At 51.1% G+C, this 14980-nt stretch overlaps 1 protein-coding gene across 6 annotated transcripts in view; it reads right to left on the reverse strand.

Annotated features, from left to right (window-relative positions):
• Positions 1–14980, reverse strand: part of LOC106509605 (uncharacterized) — a 126443-nt gene that overhangs the window by 37503 nt on the left and 73960 nt on the right. The gene's annotated exons all lie outside the window — the stretch shown is intronic.

Raw genomic sequence — 14980 nt, forward strand, 5'->3', positions numbered from 1 at the left:
AAGGATCACAAGAGACTAGTACAAGCAACTACATGCCAATAAAATGTACAGCCTAGAAGAAATGGACAAACTCTTAGGAAGGTACAGTTATCCAAGACTGAACCAGGAAGAAACAGAAAATCTGAACAGACCGATTACAAGTATTGAAAGTGAAAATGTGACTTAAAAACTTCCAGAAAACCGGAGTTCCCGTCGTGGCGCAGTGGTTAACAAATCCGACTAGGAACCATGAGGTTGTGGGTTCGGTCCAGAAAACCAACGTTCAGGATCAGGTGGCTTCACAGCTGAGTTCTACGAAACATTTAAAGAGTTAACACCTATCCTTCTGAAACTAACCCCAAAAAATTGCAATGGAAGGAAACACTCAAAAACTGCTTCTATAAGGTCACCATCACCTTGATACCAAAACCGAAGATACCACCAAAAAAATAATAATAATAATACAGACCAAGACAAAAAAAAAAAAGGAGTTCCCGTCGTGGTGCAGTGGTTAACGAATCCGACTAGGAACCATGAGGTTGCGGGTTCGGTCCCTGCCCTTGCTCAGTGGGTTAAGGATCCAGCGTTGCCGTGAGCTGTGGTGTAGGTTGCAGATGCGGCTCGGATCCCCTGTTGCTGTGGCTCTGGCGTAGGCTGGCGGCTACAGCTCCGATTCAACCCCTAGCCTGGGAATCTCCATATGCCGCAGGAGCGGCCCAAGAAATAGCAAAAAGACAAAAAAAAAAAAAAGACAAAAAAAAATAATAATAATACAGACCAGTGTCACTGATGAACATAAACACAAAAATCTTCAACAAAATACGAGCAAACTGACTGCAACGATACATTAAAAGGATCATACGCCATGCTCAAGTGGGATTTATCGCTGGGAGCAAGAATTTTTCCATATCTGCAAATCAATCAGTGTGACACACCACACTAATAAATTGAAGAATAAACACCATATGATCATTTCAATAGATATAAAAAAAGCTTTTGACAAAATCCAGTACTCACTTATGATAAAAATGCTCCAGAAAGTGGGCATAGCAGGACTCTACCTCAACATAATAAAGGCCATATATGACAGACCCACAGCTAACATCATTCTGAATAGTGAAAAGGTAAAGAATTTCCACTAAGATCAGGAACAAGACAAGGATGTCCATTCTGACCATTTTTATTCACCATAGTTTAGAAGTCCTAGCCACAGCAATCAGAGAAGAAAAAGAAATAAAAGAACTCCAAATTGGAAAAGAGGAGGTAAATCATTGCAGATGACATGATACTATGCATATAAAATCCTTAAGATGCTACCAGAAAACTATTAGTATTAGAGCTCATCAATGAATTCAGTAAAGTTACGGAATATAAAATTAATACACAGAATTCAATTGCATTTCTAAATACTCACAACAAAATGAGGAATAAATTAGGGAAACAATCCCATTTACCATCACATCCAAAAGAATAAAATACCAACACATAAACCTATCTAAGGAGACAAAAGACCTGTATTCTAAAAACTACAAGATGCTGATGGAAGAAATCAAAGATAACACAAACAGTTGGAAAGGTATACCATGCTGCTGAACTGGAAGAATTGGTGTTGTCGAAATGAGTATACGACCCAAGGCAAACTACAGATTCAATACAATCTCCATCAAACTACCATTTTTCATAGAACTAGAACAAAAAATTTTGAAATTTGTATGGCAACACAAAAGACTCCAACTGGCCAAAGCAATCCTGAAAGAAAAATGGAGCTGGACAAATCAGGCTCCCTGACTTGTCATTAAAATAGTATGGTACTGGCACAAAACAGAAATATAGATCAATTGAACAGGATAAGAAGTCCAGAAATAAAATTAATCTATGACAAAGAAGGCAGTAACACACAGCGGAGAAAAGAAAGTCTCTCCAATAACTGGTGCTGGGAAAACTGGACAGCTACGTGTAAAAGAATGAAATTAGAACACTCTCTAACACCATACACAAAAATAAACTCAAAATGAATTAAAGACCTAAATATAAGGCCAGATACCATAAAACTCATAGAGGAAAACGTAGGACACTCTCTGACATAAACTGCAGCAATTTCTATTTAGGACCCATCTCCTAGAGGAATGAAAATAAAAACAAACAAATGTTTGTTAAACTTAAAAGATTTTACACAACAAAACCACAACCCACAGAATTGAAGATATTTGCAAATGAAGCAACCAACAAGGGATTAATACCCAAAACATACAACTCATGCAGCTCAATCTCAAAAAAACAAACAACCCAATCAAAAAATGGGCAGATCTAGGGAGTTACCATCGTGGCGCAGTGGAAATGAATCCAACTAATACCCATGAGGACGTGAGCTCAATCCCTGGCCTCACTCAGTGGGTGAAGGATCCGGTGTTGCTGTAAACTGTGGTGTAGGTCACAGACGTGGCTCAAATCGGCGTTGCTCTGGCTGTGGTGTAGGCTGGCAGCTACAGCTCCAGTTCGACCCCAAGCCTGGGAACCTCCATGTGCTGTGCCTACAGCCCTAAAAAAAAAAGAAGACAAAAACAGAAAGATAGGTGCACCCCAATGTTCACTGCTGCTCTGTTTACACTATCTGAGACACCTACGACTTAAATGTCCATCAACGAAGGAATGGAGAAAGAAGACGTGGTACATATACACAATAGAGTATTACTCGGCCATGAAAAGGAAAGAAGTAATGGCATTTGCAGCGACACTGATGGAGCAAGAGATGACCATCCTAAGTGAAGTCAGCCAGACAGTGAAAGACAAACATCATGTGGTATCACTTTTATGTGGAATCTTAAAAAAGGATACAAATGAACTTATTTGCAAAAGAGAAACAGACTCACAGACTTTGAAAACAAATTTATGGTCACCAAAGGGGACAAGCAGGGGAGGGATGGTCTGGGCCCTCGGGACCGGCATATGCACACTGTGGTATAAGGAATGACTGGCCGACGGGGACCTGCTGTGTAGCACAGGAAACGCTACCTAGTCACGTGTGACTTGAACGTCAAGGAGGATCATGGGAGAAAAAGAATGTATAAAAACATATGACTGGGTCACTTTGCTGTACAGCAGAAATTGATAAAACATTGTAAATCAACCATAAAAAAAATCTTTGTATTCTCAATAACATAGAAAACGAAAAGGCAAGCTGCAGACAAAATATTTGCAAAGCATTCAGTCTGACAGATGATTTATATCTAGATTCTATAAAGAATTCGTGAAATTCAACAGTAAGACAAATGGCCCAATAAAAATGGGCAGAAGATGTGACTAAATACTTCACCAAAAAGACACAGGAATGGTAAATAAGCCCACAAAAAATGTTTATCATTTGTTCTTAGGAAAAATGCAAATTAAATCTTAAACAATGCCCTCATGCACACTGTAAAATAGCTATAGCTAAAAAAGACTAGAGGAATGAAAATAAAAACAACACCTGTCCTCACCAACACCTGGTATGGTTAGTATTTTGTATTATTATTATTGCTTTTTAGGGCCACACCCACAGCATATGGAAGTTCCCAGGCTAGGGGCTGAATCAGAGCTACAGCCGCTGGCCTACGCCACAGCCACAGCAACGAGGGATCCAAACCGCGTCTGTGACCTGCACCACAGCTCATGGCAACACTGGATCCCCAACCCACTGAGCAAGGCCAGGGACTGAACCCGCATCCTCATGGATACTAGTTGGATTCGTTTCCACTGTGCTGTAACAGGAACTCCCTGATTAGACCCCTGGCCTGGGAACCTCCATATGCCGTGGGAGTGGCCCAAGAAAATGGCAAAAAGACAAAAATAAATAAATAAATAAATAAAAACCTAAATATAAGACAAGATACCATGAAAATCCTAGAAGAGAACATAGGCAAAACAGTCCTGATATAAACCATAGCAATATTTTCTTTTTTTTTGGTCTCTTTTTGTCTTTTAGTCTTTTGTTGTTGTTGTTGCTGTCTCTTGGGCCGCTTCCGCGGCATATGGAGGTTCCCAGGCTAGGGGTTGAATCGGAGCTGTAGCCACCCGCCTACGCCAGAGCCACAGCAACTCGGGATCCGAGCCGCGTCTGCAACCTACACCACAGCTCACGGCAACGCCGGATCCTTAACCCACTGAGCAAGGGCAGGGACCGAACCCGCAACCTCATGGTTCCTAGTCGGATTCGTTAACCACTGCGCCACGACGGGAACTCCCAGCAATATTTTCTTACATCGCTCTCCCAAGGCAGAAGAATCAACTGCAAAAATAAACAACTTGGAACTAAAAGGCTTTGCACAAAACAAAAAGACAACCTACAGAATGGGAGAACTTTGCAAAGGATGTGACCAAGAAGAGGTTTATTTCCAAAAATATACATACACCTCAGTATCAATAAAACAACCTAATCAAAAAACAAGCATAAAACCTAAATGGACAATTCTCTAAAGAAAACATACCAATGACCAACAGGCATGTGAAAAGAGGCTAATTACTAGAAAACTGCAAATTGAAACCACAATGAAGTATCACCTTACAGAGGTCAGAACAGCTATCATCATAAAGCCTACAAATAGGAGCTGGAGGAATTGGGCTCCTTGACCTCAGACTATACTACAAAGCTACAGTCATCAAAACATGATGGTACTGGCACCAAATCAGAAATGTAGATCAACGGAACAGGACAGAAAGCCCAGAGATAAACCCGCCCACCTACAGTCAATTTCTCTACAGCACAGGAGGCAATAGTACACGGAGCAAAGACTGTCTCTTCAATAAGTGGTGCTGAGAAAACTGGACAGCTACATGTAAAAGAATGAAATTAGAACACTCTCTAACACCATACACAGGAATAAACTCAGAATGGATTAAAGACCTAAATCTAAGACCGAATACTATGAAACTCTTAGCAGAAAACATAGGCAGAATGCTCTTTGACATAAATAGCAGCAGTATCTTTTTTAGATCCATGTCCTAGAATAAGGAAAATAAAAAATAAATAAACAAATGGGGGAGTTCCCACTGTGACACACTGGGCTCAGCAGCATTTCTGCAGCTCCAGGACACAGATTTGGTCCCCTGCCCAGCAGAGTGGGTTAGAAGGATCTGGAGTTGCCACAGGTGTAGCATAGGTTGCAGCTGTGGCTCTGATCTGATCCCTGGCCCAGGAACTACATGTGCTGCAGTGCAGCAAAAAAAAAAAAAGAAAAATAAATAAATTAAATGTAAAAATAAACAAACGGGCCCTAATTAAACTTGAGTTTTTGCACAGCAAAGGAAACTGTGAATAAAATGGAAACATAGCCAATGCATGGGGGAAAATATTTGCAAATGAAGCGACCAGCAAGGAATTAATACACAAAATACATAAACAATTCATGCAGCTCAATATCACAAAAACAGATAACTCGAAAAATGGGCAGAAGATCTAAATAGACATTTCTGCAAAGAAGACATACAGATACAGATGGCCAAAAGTACACAAAAAGATGCTCAATACTGCTAATAACTAGGAAAATGCAAATCCAAACCAGTATGAGCTAGCACCTCACAAAGGTCAGAATGAGCAGCATCAAGAAGCCTGTCCATAGCAAGTGCTGGGGAGGGTGCGGAGAAGAGGCAGCGCTTCTAATGGAAACTGGTACAACCACCATGGAAGACAGCACGGAGGTTCCTTAACGGAATAAAGACAGAAGCCCCGCATGAGCCCATTCCTGAGCGCATATCCGGAGACTAGCATGATTCAAAAAGATACGTGCACCCCAGTGTTCCCTGCGGCACTGTGTGCGATACCCAAGACATGGAAGCAACTTAAATACCTATCCACAGAGGAATGGATAAGGGAAATGTGTTACATATAAACACTGGAATATTACTCAGCCATAAAAAAGAAGGAAACATTGCCCACCTGCAGCAGCATGGGTGAACCTAGAGACATCCTAGTAAGTGAAGTAAATCAGACAGAGGAAGACAAATATGTGTTATCACTCACATGTGGCATCCAAAATGGGATACAATTGAAGGGACTTACAAAACAGAAACAGTTTCAAAGACGTAGAAAACAAAGGGAGGTTTACCAAAGGGGAAAGAGGTGGGGGAGGGATAATTGGGAGTCGGGGACTAGCAGATACAAACGACCACATATACAGAGGAGCTCAGCAAGATCCTCCTGCCACGCACACAGTCAACACCCTGTAACAAAGCTAGATGGAAAAGAACCTGAAGAGTGTGTGTGTGTGTGTGTGTGTGTACAATATTCACTATCTTGTAATAATCTATGATGACAAATCACCGGAATAAAAATAACATACGTAACTGAATCCGTTTGCTGTATACCTGAAACTAACACAACATTGGAAATTAACTATACTTAAAACAACAACAGTAATAATAACAGTTCCTCACCATAACGCCCCAGCAATATGCCAAGTTCTACGCGGAGGTCTGTGCACGCATCATCTCACTCAAGCTTCTGTAACAACCCAAGAGGGAGCCACTGTTCTTGCCTCTGTCTCGCAGAGGAGGGCGCCCCATGACCGTGGAGCCAAGTCCATCCGTCTGGCTGGAAAGGCCGCGGAGCCACTGCTCTCAGTCAGGATGCTTCCAGTGCAATACAGCGCGCCTTCTCACAAGTGGCTTCTACGCCGAAAACACATTTGTCTTGCACAACCAGGGGTCCGAGAGGCAGGGCTGCTGCAGCCCTGGGTTAGGGTTCCCTGCAGCTCTCCCTCCCCCCTCCTCGCCCAGGTTCTTCGCGTGGCTCCATGCCACCACGCCCGGGCTGACTCCTCACATTTACAGCGGCTGCTGTAGCCCCAGGCTTCGTGTCCTCACACAGTCACATCGAGAAGCAGGAAAGAAGTTTCCCTTTGTGTGCCTCTCTTCACGAGAAAACCCTCCCCAGAAGGCCCCCACAGGCTCCTCCGCAGGTTCTGCTGGCAGAACTAGGCAACAGGGCCAAGCTACTGAGTAAAACGGAGTAAGTGGCATTTTCAGCCTTGCCAGTGGGGGGCAGGCAACTGCTGGCAAAGAGAGAGGAGGTAGACAGACGGGCCTCCGGCAAAGTGAGTCACAGGGTCTTGGCCACGGCCACTGTCCCTCCCTCCGCAAAGCACGATGCATGTTGCCGGAAGTCCTAGGAAGCCCTGCGGTACCTTTGTTTAATCTAATGCTGCATCAACTAATTTGACATAACTGTTGAAGAAAAGCTAGGCTTACTGTATTTCATCCATTTTAAGATAGATACTTTCACATTTTGACATCTCTGATGATGAGACGTGGCCTAAAAGGAGCTCCTTGCCTGACCTCTCGTCTATGGTCTTCTAAATAGCACCCTCCCTACAGCCCCTCGAGACAGGTGGCTCAGATGTGAAACAGGACACTCAGGAATGCTCCTCAGAGTTCCCGTCGTGGCTGAGTGGTTAACAAATCTGACTGGTACCCATGAGGACGTGGGTTCAATCCCTGGCCTTGATCAGTAAGTTAAGGATCCGGCGTTGCTGTGAGCTGTGGTGCAGGTCACAGATTCGGCTTGGATCCGGAACTGCTGTGGCTGTGGCGTAGGCCAGCAGCTACAGCTCCGATTCAACCCTAGCCTGAGAACCTCCATGTGCTTTGAGTGCGGCCCTAAAGACAAAAAAAAAAAAAAAAAAAAAAAAAAAAGGAAGGACTGTCCCCTTGCTCCCTGGCCACACGCATGCCCACCAGATGTTTACTGAAGCGGGAGCACAGAGGGTGCAACGGTGTGCAAGGCAGGGCTGAGCGGTCATGCAACTCTGGTCTTGAGGCAGGAACAGACTGTGAAGAAGTGAACAGGAGAAGAGAAGGCCCACAAAGTGAACGGCTGCAGAGACACACACGGGCCCCAGAGCAGCAGCGGCCGAGGGAACCCACTTCCCACCCCTACAGCTGCGGGCACCGACGCGCAAGGGCACAGTGCGGCAGGAGCGCTCCAGGCGCAGAGGACAGCGCAGGCCAAGGCTCGGGGTGGGTGAAAGCCGTGTGTTTGAGGAACTGAACCACACCGGAGTGAAGCACACGAAGGGGAGAGTGAGGTCAGAGGCGGCAGGAAGGCAGGCAAGGGCTGGGCGGGCAGGGACGGGAAGGACACCTGGCATTCGGGCAGGCTTTGCAGAGACCACCTGGCTGGCACTGGGGGCAGGGGTTCAGCTGCCAGAAGCAGGGAAGCTGCTCTAAGTCCCGCTGCTCAAAGTGGGGTCCCAACGAGCAGCACCGGCGTCACAGGGAGCTTGTCAGGAAGGCAGGACCTCGGCCCTGGCTCCCAGCCCACTCAGTCCAAACCCGTGTTTCAACACGGCCCCTCGGGACAGACACCCACGGTGAAGTTCGGGAGCGGCTGCCCTCAACCGTCTTCCTTGTTTGGACGACACAGCAATATTTTGGGTCCGACTTTCTGGAGTCCTAAAAAGGAGCCCTTTCTCTGTGCACAAGACCTCTCTGGACCCTGGAGGGGAGGCCACCTGACGTCACTAAAGCAGAAGACAGCGGGCTCTTGTGGCGCAGAGGCTAAGGAGGCGCCACCGTCACTGCAGCGGCTTGGGTCACCGCTGTGGCTCAGGTTTGATCCTTAGCCCAGGAACTTGCATGTGCCACAGGTGCAGCCAACAGGAAGGAGAGAGAGGAGGAGGAGGAAAGGGAGAAAGAAGGGAGGGAGCGAGGGAGGGACACCACCTGGGGGCCGCAGGATCACGGAGGAGCCCGCACCGCCACAAGGGCTACGTTTTGCAGCCACAGAAACAGGCCCGACGAGCATCTGAGCCGATTAGGGCAAGCAGCCAGCTCTCCTGCACCCAGAGCCACTTGTCCTCCAGGCACCTGGCCCAGACACTGAGGAGCCGGCTGTGGAAGGTGTCAGCAGCTGCAGCCGCCACTGAACAGAGCCAAACACGGAGCAGAAGGGCTTGAAATGCAAGGGCCACCAAGCAGTACTAAAATTCACAGCAATGGTGAATTGAGTTTACAGATTTATGCCAACTCTGTTATGCCCCGTGTGTAATTCAGTTTTAAAGGCTTCATCCCGCGTCAGACGTGGAGGTGCTAAAACCTTGACTAAACAGTGATAAACACCTGCTTTTACATACAGGGCTGGGAGCCGCCGTCAGAAGCCCTCGAGCAAGACTCTAAATAAACACCAACCCGAAGCCATGATGACAAGGGCTGGCCTCTGGCTGTCCCCCAAGCACCCACTTGCCTCTCTACCTGGGCTCCAGTGTGGCTGGCACAGGGACACAGACGAAGAAACCAAAGGCCTGCAGTCACCCCCACGGTGAGTCCTTGGGGCAGGCGAGGCCGGCGTGTACACACGAAAGGGGGAAGCGGACGCCTATGGCCATAACCAAGAGTCTCCTCCGGGGGGAACCACCCAGCGTTTCCCACACTTCAGGCCCTCAAACCCCACCTTCCCGCTGCTGTTTCCCTCGTGCTGTCCTTGTGACCTTTTGCGCTCAGTCGGCCCGTCCCTGACTTCCGTCCTCAGCAACGTCAGGGAGCGTGGGGCAAGGGCCACTTTCCGGCGTGAACTCACTGACGCATCACTCTGCGAAGCCAGGGCCCAGGAGCCGCTAAACGTAACTGACTCATTCAGACGGGTCCGCGTTGCACACCCTGGGAAGGACTGTTCTCTTTGGCAGAAGGGGGAGCTGAGCAGCCCTCGGCTCCCGCATGACGACTGGGCTTTGGGAAGACCATCCGAAGCTGCTTCCGAGACCAGAACTCACAGGTACCCCGAGCGGCCGCCAGGGCCGTGGCCCCAGTGCGCTGCAGGGAGCCAGGACCCCACAACTGGCCGCTGTTCCTCGGACGTCCTGGCCGGCGGTTTCCCATTTGCTGAGATCCTCAGTGGCTACCGTCCCTCCCCGGCTGCTCGGGGTTGTAAGGATTCGGCCTACACGGGGCCCAGCCCGAGCCGTGGCAGGGACATGGCAGCCGCAGGCTAGACTCGGCCTCCCTGGGCACAAATCTCAGCCTCACCACTAACTAGGGGGGTAAGAGGCTGAAATGCACCCCCTCAAAAGTCATGTTGAAGCTCTAACCCCTAGGCCCTCAGAACGAGGCTGGGTTCGCAGACGGGGCCTTGCGAGAGGTGACAAGCAGAAACGAGGAGGTGAGCACAGGCCCTGTGCCAGTCTGGCTGGTGTCCTGATGACACGAGACCTGCAGGGGTGCGTGTGCCCAGAGGAAAGGCTAGGGGACCGGGGAGCAGGAGGGCCACCACCTGCAGGCCAAGGAGGCCCCCGATCCAAAGAGAGGAAACCAGTCCTGCTGACGCCTGGCCTGTAGAGGTCCAGCCTCCAGAAGCAGGAGAAAGGAGCTGTCCACTGTTAAGCCACCCGGTCTGTGCTACTGTCACGACAAGCCTAGCAAGCTAAGACACCGCAGACACTCAGACTGCAAACTAGGAGCGATAACAGCACTCATTTCATGAGCGATAAAGACTGGTGGGGGGGCCGAAGGTCGGTGCCCCCCCAACCGCCAGGGTGGGTGCAGGAACGACAGGAAGAGAGGCAGGTCTTTCTGACCTGGAATTTCAGCCGGTCAAGGTGTGCAGGCCTGCAGTCTTGTGGCTTTTTCTGGGCCACAAATGACGAGACTCCGTCTGATGACGAAGACCAAATTGGGGGGGGGGGTGGAGAACCAAGCAGGAAGCACTCTGCTTGTGTTCCTGGATCTGAGCCTGCCTTAAACCCAGCTCCTCCTCCAAATCTCCAGCTACCCTCTGAGCTAGTAATTCCCTTTGCGGCTTAAGCTGGTTCGAGTTGTGGTTGTGGCACGTGCCACCCACGGAGTCATGACAAACCCACTGGCTCTCACGGTGAAGCCATACTGACCACTTTGCTGTCTGTGCGAGACCCGCGGTCTTGCGTAACCTGCTCAGGCAGCTGCCCCAGGGACTCGCCGGGAGCCTAGGGAGCCGGGAGGAAGGGGCCAGAGCGTGCCTGGATCAGCACGACGGGTGCTTGCAGGGCCTGGACCCAAGGCCTGCTCGCTCCCGCAGCTCTCTTGTGGGTCAAGACTGGACTGCCACACCGAGGAACTGTGACAGCCTGACACACAGGGTCTTGTCCACCTGGATCAGGAGAAAGTGAACCAGGCAATTTGTCCTTCTGGCCAAATCACGGCTCTATTTAACTTTGAAAGCTGTACCTACAAGACGCCAGCCTTTCTCAGACGCGGCGGTAACAGGAGCTGGAGGCCCCCCAGCGCTCGTGTCCCAGGGGATCCGCTGTTCTGAAGCGAGGGAGGAAACCGCAGAATCACTCACATTTCCGGGGGTTGATTTACACAGAACTCCCACCGGGGGCCGCCTGGAAGGGAGCTGAGATCAGCGTGTGCCCAAGCACCCGCCCTGTCTTCCAAGAAAGCCAGGCTGACGAGAGTGGCTCCCACTTCTGCACTAAGCCCTTGAGGCATCTCACCCCATCTCTGGGGAACACGGTCTTCTTTGTTTTACAGATAAGGAAACTGAGCCCTTGATGAGGAATTCATTCAGGGTGTCACCCGTATGTGGCAGAACCCGACCTTAAGCGCCAGACATCACGAGAGCCCTCGCCACCACCCCTGGTTCTGCCTCTAAGATCTTGTGTGATTTCAGGCAAGACTTCTTCCCCCCCTCTGGGCTGCAGTTTCCTCATCTAACAGGTGAAGCTTCCAGACTGGCTCATCTCTCCGGATTCTCCTGGCTCTGAAGTTTTTCTAATTCCAGGTTTAAAAAATTCGCTTTGGACCTCTGCACCTAGCATCAAGCTGCAGCCTGGAGGCGAAGAGGGGTCCCGCAGCTCGGCCTTCCCAAAGGGAGGGGGTCTGTGCCGCAGGGCCTCTGCCCCCACAGAGAGGCACCCGGCTGGACGGGCCCTCCGGAAGTCTTCACGGGCCCAGTTTTTCTCAGGGGTCCACAGGGGCAGCCTGCATGCCAGTTTCAGCCCACAGGGGTATTCGGGTTTGCCTTGCAATGTGTTAAAACAGTTGGGTTAGTTATCACCATTTTAAAATCATAAGTTGAAATCTGGATTCCTGGGTTCTCCTGAAAAGTCTCAAAATCTGGCCACTCCAGGCCCATGTTCCCACTGGCACCATGCTGAGTTGCCGGCTGCCAGCTGTTCAGATGGAATAAGGGTGCTCTGCCTTGCCAGCTGGGCAGCTCACACACCCTCCTCCCCTGTCCCGCTGTGGCCACTTCAGCCTGTGAGTGTCACATAGGAGCCAAGGGGGCCCTTTTCTCGAGGAAGGACCAGAGGGGAGGGGCGTGCAGCACTGGGGCCTAAGAACAAAAGCTCCTTTTCCTCCGCCCACAACAGTGCCCTGGGCTCTGTGACAGCGGAGGCTGAGCCTGCAGCCTGCTTGCAGGTAGGAGCCCAGGGGCCTGAAAACAAAACCTACAAATGCAACAGGAGTAGGGTTTTCATCCATCCGTGAAACTCTCCTTCTCCCAGCAGCTGCCACTCAGATTTCTATCTGCCTCCCGGGCCCAGGGTGGACCAGCGGGCCTGTGCCACGTCCCAGCAGAGAGGCTCTAATGGGGACGTGGTGCTGAGTGGAACAAGAGAGCTTTTCATCCAGCCACCAGCATGGGCAGACACTCACGCAAGGGGCTCTGGGGCTGACCCTGCACCCAGGCTCTGGGGGGCAGGGCCCTGGGCAGCAGCAGGCAGCGGGCTGGGAGCTACAGAGGCATTCATGACTCCCAGGCCTGCACTGCAGGCTCCTGTTCCTCTGCGCAGAAAGCAGCAGGCCATCCCAGAGGATAAAGGGGACCTTCCCTCAGGGCACCTGTGGTAACAGAAGCCTCGCAGGTCCAGGTCCCTGACTCTGACCGTCACTCACTCTCTCCCCACCCTCCCTACCGCCTCCGGGATGCCGGCAACGGTCCTGGGCCCAAGGGATCTGCTCGTGCGGAGGATGCAGCTCCTGCCTGCCCCGAGCTGCCGGGCCTGCCTGCCCCGAGCTGCCGGTCCTGCCTGCCCCGAGCTGCCGGTCCTGCCTGCCCCGAGCTGCCGGTCCTGCCTGCCCCGAGCTGCCGGTCCTGCCTCCCCCGAGCTGCCGGGCCTGCCTGCCCCGAGCTGCCGGTCCTGCCTCCCCCGAGCTGCTGGGCCTGCCTCCCCCGAGCTGCTGGGCCTGCCTCCCCCAAGCTGCCGGTCCTGGGGCCGGGGCCAGCTGAGCAGAGAAGGATGACCCAGGGGAGAACTGAGAGTCACGCGGTGCCGGAGTCGGAACCCAGATTTGAACCCCACTGGAGGGCTTTCCCTACGCTTCCAGGGTCCCCTCAGATGGCTATTTGTCTGCTCTGAGGAACGGCGGCCGGGGGCTCAGGGAGCAAGGGATTTGGACTCTAGACTGAGGGCAAAGGGCAGCCATCAAACCCTCTATGGGGATCCGACTGGAGCTGTGGAATCCGGCGGCCAAGACGGAAACAGACCTGAAGGCCGGAAAGCTCAAGCATCTTTCTCTCGCTGGGACAAAAACCATTTAGGGCCCAACTGTTCTTCCCCAGGGCGCCCCAGTTCCGCCTGACAAGCTACGAATGAGCCTGGGGGTGTCATTTGTTTTCTCGGGACTGGGAGCACGTGGGAGCTGAAAGCTTTTTCCTGGGAGTGTTTCACGGGGACCAAAGCCGCCGTCTCTTGCAGAGCTGGGTCTCCCCACGCGGACCTCGTCAGCCAGGCACCCGGCAGACCTGCAGGACTCAGCGGCACCGCAGGCAGCGGCACATACAGGGCAGCGGCCTCGAGTCCTTCCCGGAGAGCGGACGTGCGGAGGGAGGAGGCGGCCGGGCGCCCCACCCCAGCCTCCACCCTCCCTCGTCCCAGGACCACCACCTCGGCCTGTGGTGTCGGCGCCTCACTGCAGGCCCAGCCACACGCCTGCCACCCACTCCCGCCCCCCCCAGGGTCAGAGAGAGAGTCCTCTTGGTGGTAATGACGTCCAAGGGCACGTCATCTCTCCTCTGGTACTTTTCATGCAATATCTTTTTTTCTTTTAAGGCTGCACTTGGGGCATATGGAAGTTTCCCGGCCAGGGGCCGAATCGGAGCGGCAGCTGCCGGCCGACGCCACAGCCACAGCCACGCGGGATCCGAGCCACAGCAGATGCTTCACCCACTGAGCGAGGCCAGGGATCGAACACCCATCCTCACAGACACGATGTGCGTTTCCTAACCCGCTGAGCCACAGTGGGAACTCCTCATGTAATAACTCTCGATTGAACTATTGTGTACGTATCTGTCTCCTCTCCTGGATGCTGAATTCCTTGAGGCCGGAGATCATTCCGACTCACCATGCGGTCCCCAGCGGGAATGGGCACAGGGTGCAACCAACACGCTCCTACGAGAACTGACGAAAAGTGGGTGTCGTTCTTACGGGGACGACAGACTTAATCAAAGGGGAAGTGCAGGAAAAATACGGTTATTCCTTTCTCCAGACCCCCAAACGGCCGCCCCAATCATCGTGTTCGGGTGCCCAACGGCAACCAAGCCGCGGTAACTGTAGTCAACAGTGCCACCTTGTGGACGTTGTGGGTGGTGATTAAACCAGAGCACCTGGGCGCCTTCGCCGCAACTTCCTGCTGTCAACCTTGGAACCGAGCGAAGACTGCGTTCCACGGTTTTACGTCTCTCCCGGACCACAGCGCAGTTGATTCCATTCCATCAGTTACTCCGTAGTACATACGCATTTCCCTTAGCTCCTCTGATTTTATGTTCCGACTCTCTGAGAAACCTCCAAAGACTTTCCAAGCTTCTGAAAGTCCTAAAAACCGACCGAAACCTCCATCTGCTCTTGCAGTACTTACGCACCATTTATCTTAAAACGCTATTTCAAAGGGAATATTAGGTCTTTTAAAGCACTAATGGGCCGGCCTCAGAACTTGACTACAATTTATGGCCTTGTTTCCAAGTGCTTCAGAATTCAAACCGTGAACTTTTGGAAGTGGATCCGCTTGTAAATTGTGGGTTGTCTGCTTTAGAATTTAAACTGACCTTTCCAAA

Source organism: Sus scrofa, chromosome 2 (assembly GCF_054392235.1).
Source record: "Sus scrofa isolate SSC_HxYL_T2T_F1_AM1 chromosome 2, Sscrofa_HxYL_maternal_Yorkshire_Landrace_v2.0, whole genome shotgun sequence".
NCBI classification, from domain to species: domain Eukaryota; kingdom Metazoa; phylum Chordata; class Mammalia; order Artiodactyla; family Suidae; genus Sus; species Sus scrofa.